Below are 6812 nucleotides of genomic sequence, written 5' to 3'. Positions count from 1 at the left end.
CGGAGGTGCAAACTACACAGGTGTCGGAATCGGACAAATAGCTTATATAGGGGAGGTGTATGCTTCGATGGGTCGACTCCCCAGGTTGAGCGCACCGCGCCAACCTCAAAGACCCTACGGTATGGATGAAGTCGGAAGTTGGGTCCGATGACCGATTCGATTAGTAGGTATGCTCATGAGGTCGGAATTTGGGTCCGATGACCTGCCATGTGCAGGAAGGCGAATGTTGACACTGTGCGTTGCAAGGTGCACACCAAGGCGCTGGTGCGGTCTTTTTAGTCGAGTTCGGAAGTTGGGGTCGATGTCCTGATCGGAGGTGCAAGCTACACAGGTGTGGGAATCGGACAAATAGCTTATATAGGGGAGGTGTATGCTTCGTTGGGTCGACTCCCCGGGTTGAGCGCACCGCGCCAACCTCAAAGACCCTACGGTATGGATGAAGTCGGAAGTTGGGTCCGATGACCGATTCGATATGTAGGCATACTCGCGAGGTCGGAATTTGGGTCCGATGACCTGCCACGTGCAGGAAGGCGAATGTTGGCACTGTGCGTTGCAAGGTGCGCACCAAGGCGCTGGTTCGGTCGTTGGAGGCGAGTTCGGAAGTTGGGGTCGATGTCTTGATCGGAGGTGCAAACTACACAGGTGTGGGAATCGGACAAATAGCTTATATAGGGGAGGTGTATGCTTCGTTGGGTCGACTCCCCGGGTTGAGCGCACCGCGCCAACCTCAAAGACCCTACGGTATGGATGAAGTCGGAAGTTGGGTCCGATGACCGATTCGATATGTAGGCATACTCGCGAGGTCGGAATTTGGGTCCGATGACCTGCCATGTGCAGGAAGGCGAATGTTGGGACTGTGCGTCGCAAGGTGCGCACCAAGGCGCTGGTGCCGTCGTTGCAGTCGAGTTCGGAAGTTGGGGTCGATGTCCTGGTCAGAGGTGCAAACTACACAGGTGTGGGAATCGGACAAATAGCTTATATAGGGGAGGTGTATGCTTCGATGGGTCGACTCCCTGGGTTGAGCGCACCGCGCCAACCTCAAAGACCCTACAGTATGGATGAAGTCGGAAGTTGGGTCCGATGACCGATTCGATACGTAGGCATATTGGCGAGGTCTGAATTTGTGTCCGATGACCTGCCATGCGCAGGAAGGCGGAATTTGGGTCCGATGACCGAGTTGATGGCGTGCCATGCGCAGAAAGGCGGAATTTGGGTCCGATGACCGAGTTGATGTTGATGGCCCGCCATGCACAGGAAGGCGGAATTTGGGTCCGATGACCGATTTGAAGGCGTGCCATACGCAAAAAGGCGGAGTTTGGGTCCGATGACCGAGTTGATATTGATGGCCCGCCATGCGCAGGAAGGCGGAATTTGGGTCCGATGACCTGACATACGCATGGAGTCCGACTCGGGGGCCGATGTTCGATTCGATGACTTGCATTGTGGGTAAAGTCGGAAGTTGTGGTCTTTGACCCGATTCGATGACCAGACTTCGGCTGCTTGAGAATCGGACAAATAACTTATATAGGGGAGGTAGTGTTCTCGAGCATCCTCCCCCCGTGCCCGTTTATGTCGATTGATGCTGGTGCTCGACTGGTTGGAGCGCTCGGATGCAAAAATCTTGCACCAGGATTTATCGATTGTGATGGACACGGCAAGTCTCCTGATTGCTATGCAGGAGCTCATCGTGAATCTCTATGCGGCCTTGGTATGGACTCGACCTGCGGAATGGTTCGGCAATGGTAGTCGCTCCAACACGTCCTTGCAATGGCCACAGAGGTGATTCGACTAGAGCTCCAGTCTAGCTTTTGGGTTGCTTGGCGGACTGGTATAGCCGCGATCGAGTTCCGGCCATGAACGTTTTAGATAGTTCTTGGGCTTTCTGGGACGGAAGTCGGAAGTTTGGGCTGTTGTCCGATTTGATGACCATTCTTCGGATGTGTGAGAATCGGACAAATAACTTATATAGGGGACTGTGTTGTCTCACGCAGCCCCCTCCGTGCCCCTCTATCTCGACCGATGTTGGTGCTTGAAAGGGTTGGGATCGCTCGGATTTATAAACGTGCACCACCATTTGTCGAGTGTGAGGGACGCGGCAGGTCTCCTAAATGCTATGCGGGCGCTCTCTGAGAATCTCTATCCGGCCTCGACACAGACTAGTCTTGCTGAATGGTTTGGCACTGGTAGTCGATCCAACACGTCGTTGTTGTGGCCGCCTAGGCGATTCGATTCGAGCCCCCGTCTAGCTTTTGGGTTGCTTGGCGGATTTTGCCCTATCCGCAAGTGAGCTCGGTCCCTAAACGTTCGAGAAACCCGATTGCTATGCGCCGACTCTCTTTCTTGCGAGCCTCCATCTAGCTTTTGGGTCTCTACGGAACGGAAGTCGGAATCTGGGACCGTTGTTTGATTCGACGAGGCAGACTACGGTTGTGCGAGAATCGGACAAATAACTTATATAGGGGAGGTGTTGACTGGAGCATTCTCCCCCGTGCCCCTCTAACTCGACCAATGCTGGCGCTCGAACGGTGGTAGCGCTCGGATTTTCATTGAGCGCCAGCATTGGTCGATTTAGAGGGGCATGCGAGATTCCCGAATGCTATGCGAGGGCTCTAACGGAAATGTCTATTGGTTTCGGTATGGATGCAATTGCGAGTGGTTCGGCAAAGGTAGTCGTTCCGATGCGTCCATGTCGTGGCCAAATCGATAATTCGATTTGAGCCCTCGTATAGCATTTGGGTCTCTCGATGTGATTCCGCATTCCAGTCCCTTTGGGCACTGCTTGAGCCGCATCCCAGGGGGTTCCCTTCCCAATAATCTGCCTCGCAACCCGATTGCTATGCGGTGAGGCTCCTCGGCCGCCTCGGAACTATCTGTGTATCAGACGCATCGCGGGATAAGGGGTTGGCAACGGTAGTCGCCCCAAGCGCGTCCGATGCTTGGACCATTCCGAGGCGGCCCTGAAGCCTCTTCCGTCTAGCCGTTGGGTCCTTCTCGCCGCATCCCTCGCCTCGCACCCCGATTGCTATGCGGTGAGGCTCCTCGGCCGCCTCGGAACTATCTGTGTATCGGACGCGTCGCGGGATAAGGGGTTGTCACTGGTAGTCGCCCCAAGCGCGTCCGATGCTTGGACCATTCCGAGGCGGCCCTGAAGCCTCTTCCGTCTAGCCGTTGGGTCCTTCTCGCCGCATCCCTCGCCTCGCACCCCGATTGCTATGCGGTGAGGCTCCTCGGCCGCCTCGGAACTATCTGTGTATCGGACGCGTCGCGGGATAAGGGGTTGTCATTGGTAGTCGCCCCAAGCGCGTCCGATGCTTGGACCATTCCGAGGCGGCCCTGAAGCCTCTTCCGTCTAGCCGTTGGGTCCTTCTCGCCGCATCCCTCGCCTCGCACCCCGATTGCTATGCGGTGAGGCTCCTCGGCCGCCTCGGAACTATCTGTGTATCGGACGCGTCGCGGGATAAGGGGTTGTCATTGGTAGTCGCCCCAAGCGCGTCCGATGCTTGGACCATTCCGAGGCGGCCCTGAAGCCTCTTCCGTCTAGCCGTTGGGTCCTTCTCGCCGCATCCCTCGCCTCGCACCCCGATTGCTATGCGGTGAGGCTCCTCGGCCGCCTCGGAACTATCTGTGTATCGGACGCGTCGCGGGATAAGGGGTTGTCACTGGTAGTCGCCACAAGCGCGTCCGATGCTTGGACCATTCCGAGGCGGCCCTGAAGCCTCTTCCGTCTAGCCGTTGGGTCCTTCTCGCCGCATCCCTCGCCTCGCACCCCGATTGCTATGCGGTGAGGCTCCTCGGCCGCCTCGGAACTATCTGTGTATCGGACGCGTCGCGGGATAAGGGGTTGTCACTGGTAGTCGCCCCAAGCGCGTTCGATGCTTGGACCATTCCGAGGCGGCCCTGAAGCCTCTTCCGTCTAGCCGTTGGGTCCTTCTCGCCGCATCCCTCGCCTCGCACCCCGATTGCTATGCGGTGAGGCTCCTCGGCCGCCTTGGAACTATCTGTGTATCGGACGCGTCGCGGGATAAGGGGTTGTCACTGGTAGTCGCCCCAAGCGCGTCCGATGCTTGGACCATTCCGAGGCGGACCCGAAGCCTCTTCCGTCTAGCCGTTGGGTCCTTCTCGCCGCATCCTTCGCCTCGCACCCCGATTGCTATGCGGTGAGGCTCCTCGGCCGCCTCGGAACTATCTGTGTATCGGACGCGTCGCGGGATAAGGGGTTGTCACTGGTAGTCGCCCCAAGCGCGTCCGATGCTTGGACCATTCCGAGGCGGACCCGAAGCCTCTTCCGTCTAGCCGTTGGGTCCTTCTCGCCGCATCCCTCGCCTCGCACCCCGATTGCTATGCGGTGAGGCTCCTCGGCCGCCTTGGAACTATCTGTGTATCGGACGCGTCGCGGGATAAGGGGTTGTCACTGGTAGTCGCCCCAAGCGCGTCCGATGCTTGGACCATTCCGAGGCGGACCCGAAGCCTCTTCCGTCTAGCTGTTGGGTCCTTCTCGCCGCATCCCTCGCCTCGCACCCCGATTGCTATGCGGTGAGGCTCCTCGGCCGCCTTGGAACTATCTGTGTATCGGACGCGTCGCGGGATAAGGGGTTGTCACTGGTAGTCGCCCCAAGCGCGTCCGATGCTTGGACCATTCCGAGGCGGACCCGAAGCCTCTTCCGTCTAGCCGTTGGGTCCTTCTCGCCGCATCCCTCGCCTCGCACCCCGATTGCTATGCGGTGAGGCTCCTCGGCCGCCTTGGAACTATCTGTGTATCGGACGCGTCGCGGGATAAGGGGTTGTCACTGGTAGTCGCCCCAAGCGCGTCCGATGCTTGGACCATTCCGAGGCGGCCCCGAAGCCTCTTCCGTCTAGCCGTTGGGTCCTTCTCGCCGCATCCCTCGCCTCGCACCCCGATTGCTATGCGGTGAGGCTCCTCGGCCGCCTTGGAACTATCTGTGTATCGGACGCGTCGCGGGATAAGGGGTTGTCACTGGTAGTCGCCCCAAGCGCGTCCGATGCTTGGACCATTCCGAGGCGGCCCTGAAGCCTCTTCCGTGTAGCCGTTGGGTCCTTCTCGCCGCATCCCTCGCCTCGCACCCCGATTGCTATGCGGTGAGGCTCCTCGGCCGCCTTGGAACTATCTGTGTATCGGACGCGTCGCGGGATAAGGGGTTGTCACTGGTAGTCGCCCCAAGCGCGTCCGATGCTTGGACCATTCCGAGGCGGACCTGAAGCCTCTTCCCTCTAGCCGTTGGGGCTTTCTCGCCGCATCCCTCGCCTCGCACCCTGATTGCTATGCTGTGAGGCTCCTCGGCCGCCTTGGAACTATCTGTGTATCGGACGCATCGCGGGATAAGGGGTTGGCAGTGGTAGTCGCCCCAAGCGCATCCGATGCTTGGACCATTCCGAGGCGGCCCTGCAGCCTCTTCCGTCTAGCCGTTGGGGCCATCTCGCCGCATCCCCCACCTCGCACCACGATTGCTATGCGGTGAGGCTCCTTGGCCGCCTCGGAACTATCTGTGTATCGGACGCATCGCGGGATAAGGGGTTGTCACTGGTAGTCGCCCCAAGCGCGTCCGATGCTTGGACTATTCCGAGGCGGCCCTGCAGCCTCTTCCGTCTAGCCGTTGGGGCCATCTCGCTGCATCCCCCACCTCCTCGGCCGCCTCGGAACTATCTGTGTATCGGACGCATCGCGGGATAAGGGGTTGGCAGTGGTAGTCGCCCCAAGCGCGTCCGATGCTTGGACTATTCCGAGGCAGCCCTGCAGCCTCTTCCGTCTAGCCTTTGGGGCCATCTCGCCGCATCCCTCGCCTCGCACCCCGATTGCTATGCGGTGAGGCTCCTCGGCCGCCTGGGAACTATCTTCGTATCGGACGCATCGCGGGATAAGGGGTTGTCACTGGTAGTCGCCCCAAGCGCGTCCGATGCTTGGACTATTCCGAGGCGGCCCTGTGGCCTCTTCCGTCTAGCCGTTGGGGCCATCTCGCCGCATCCCCCACCTCGCACCCCGATTGCTATGCGGTGAGGCTCTTCGGCCGCCTTGGAACTATCTTCGTATCGGACGCATCGCGGGATAAGGGGTTGTCACTGGTAGTGGCCCCAAGCGCGTCCGATGCTTGGACTATTCCGAGGCGGCCCTGCAGCCTCTTCCGTCTAGCCGTTGGGGCCATCTCGCCGCATCCCCCACCTCGCACCCCGATTGCTATGCGGTGAGGCTCCTCGGCCGCCTTGGAACTATCTTCGTATCGGACGCATCGCGGGATAAGGGGTTGTCACTGGTAGTCGCCCCAAGCGCGTCCGATGCTTGGACTATTCCGACGCGGCCCTGTGGCCTCTTCCGTCTAGCCGTTGGGGCCATCTCGCCGCATCCCCCACCTCGCACCCCGATTGCTATGCGGTGAGGCTCCTCGGCCGCCTTGGAACCATCTTCGTATCGGACGCATCGCGGGATAGGGGGCTGTCACTGGTAGTCGCCCCAAGCGTGTCCGATGCTTGGACCATTCCTAGGCGGCCCTGAAGCCTCTTCCGTCTAGCCGTTGGGGCCTTCCCGCCCCATCCCTCGCCTCGCACCCCCGATTGCTATGCGGTGAGGCTCCTCGGCCGCCTTGGAACCATCTGTGTATCGGACGCATCGCGGGATAAGGGGTTGGCACTGGCAGTCGCCCCAAGCGCGTCCGATGCTTGGACCATTCCGAGGTGGCCCTGAAGCCTCTTCCGTCTAGCCGTTGGGGCCTTCCCGCCCCATCCCTCGCCTCGCACCCCGATTGATATGCGGTGAGGCTCCTCGGCCGCCTTGGAACTATCTGTGTATCGGACGCATCGCG

Source organism: Cryptomeria japonica, unplaced genomic scaffold, assembly GCF_030272615.1.
Source record: "Cryptomeria japonica unplaced genomic scaffold, Sugi_1.0 HiC_scaffold_237, whole genome shotgun sequence".
Classification (NCBI taxonomy): Eukaryota; Viridiplantae; Streptophyta; class Pinopsida; order Cupressales; family Cupressaceae; genus Cryptomeria; species Cryptomeria japonica.
Note: the sequence above shows the minus strand (reverse complement) of the source record.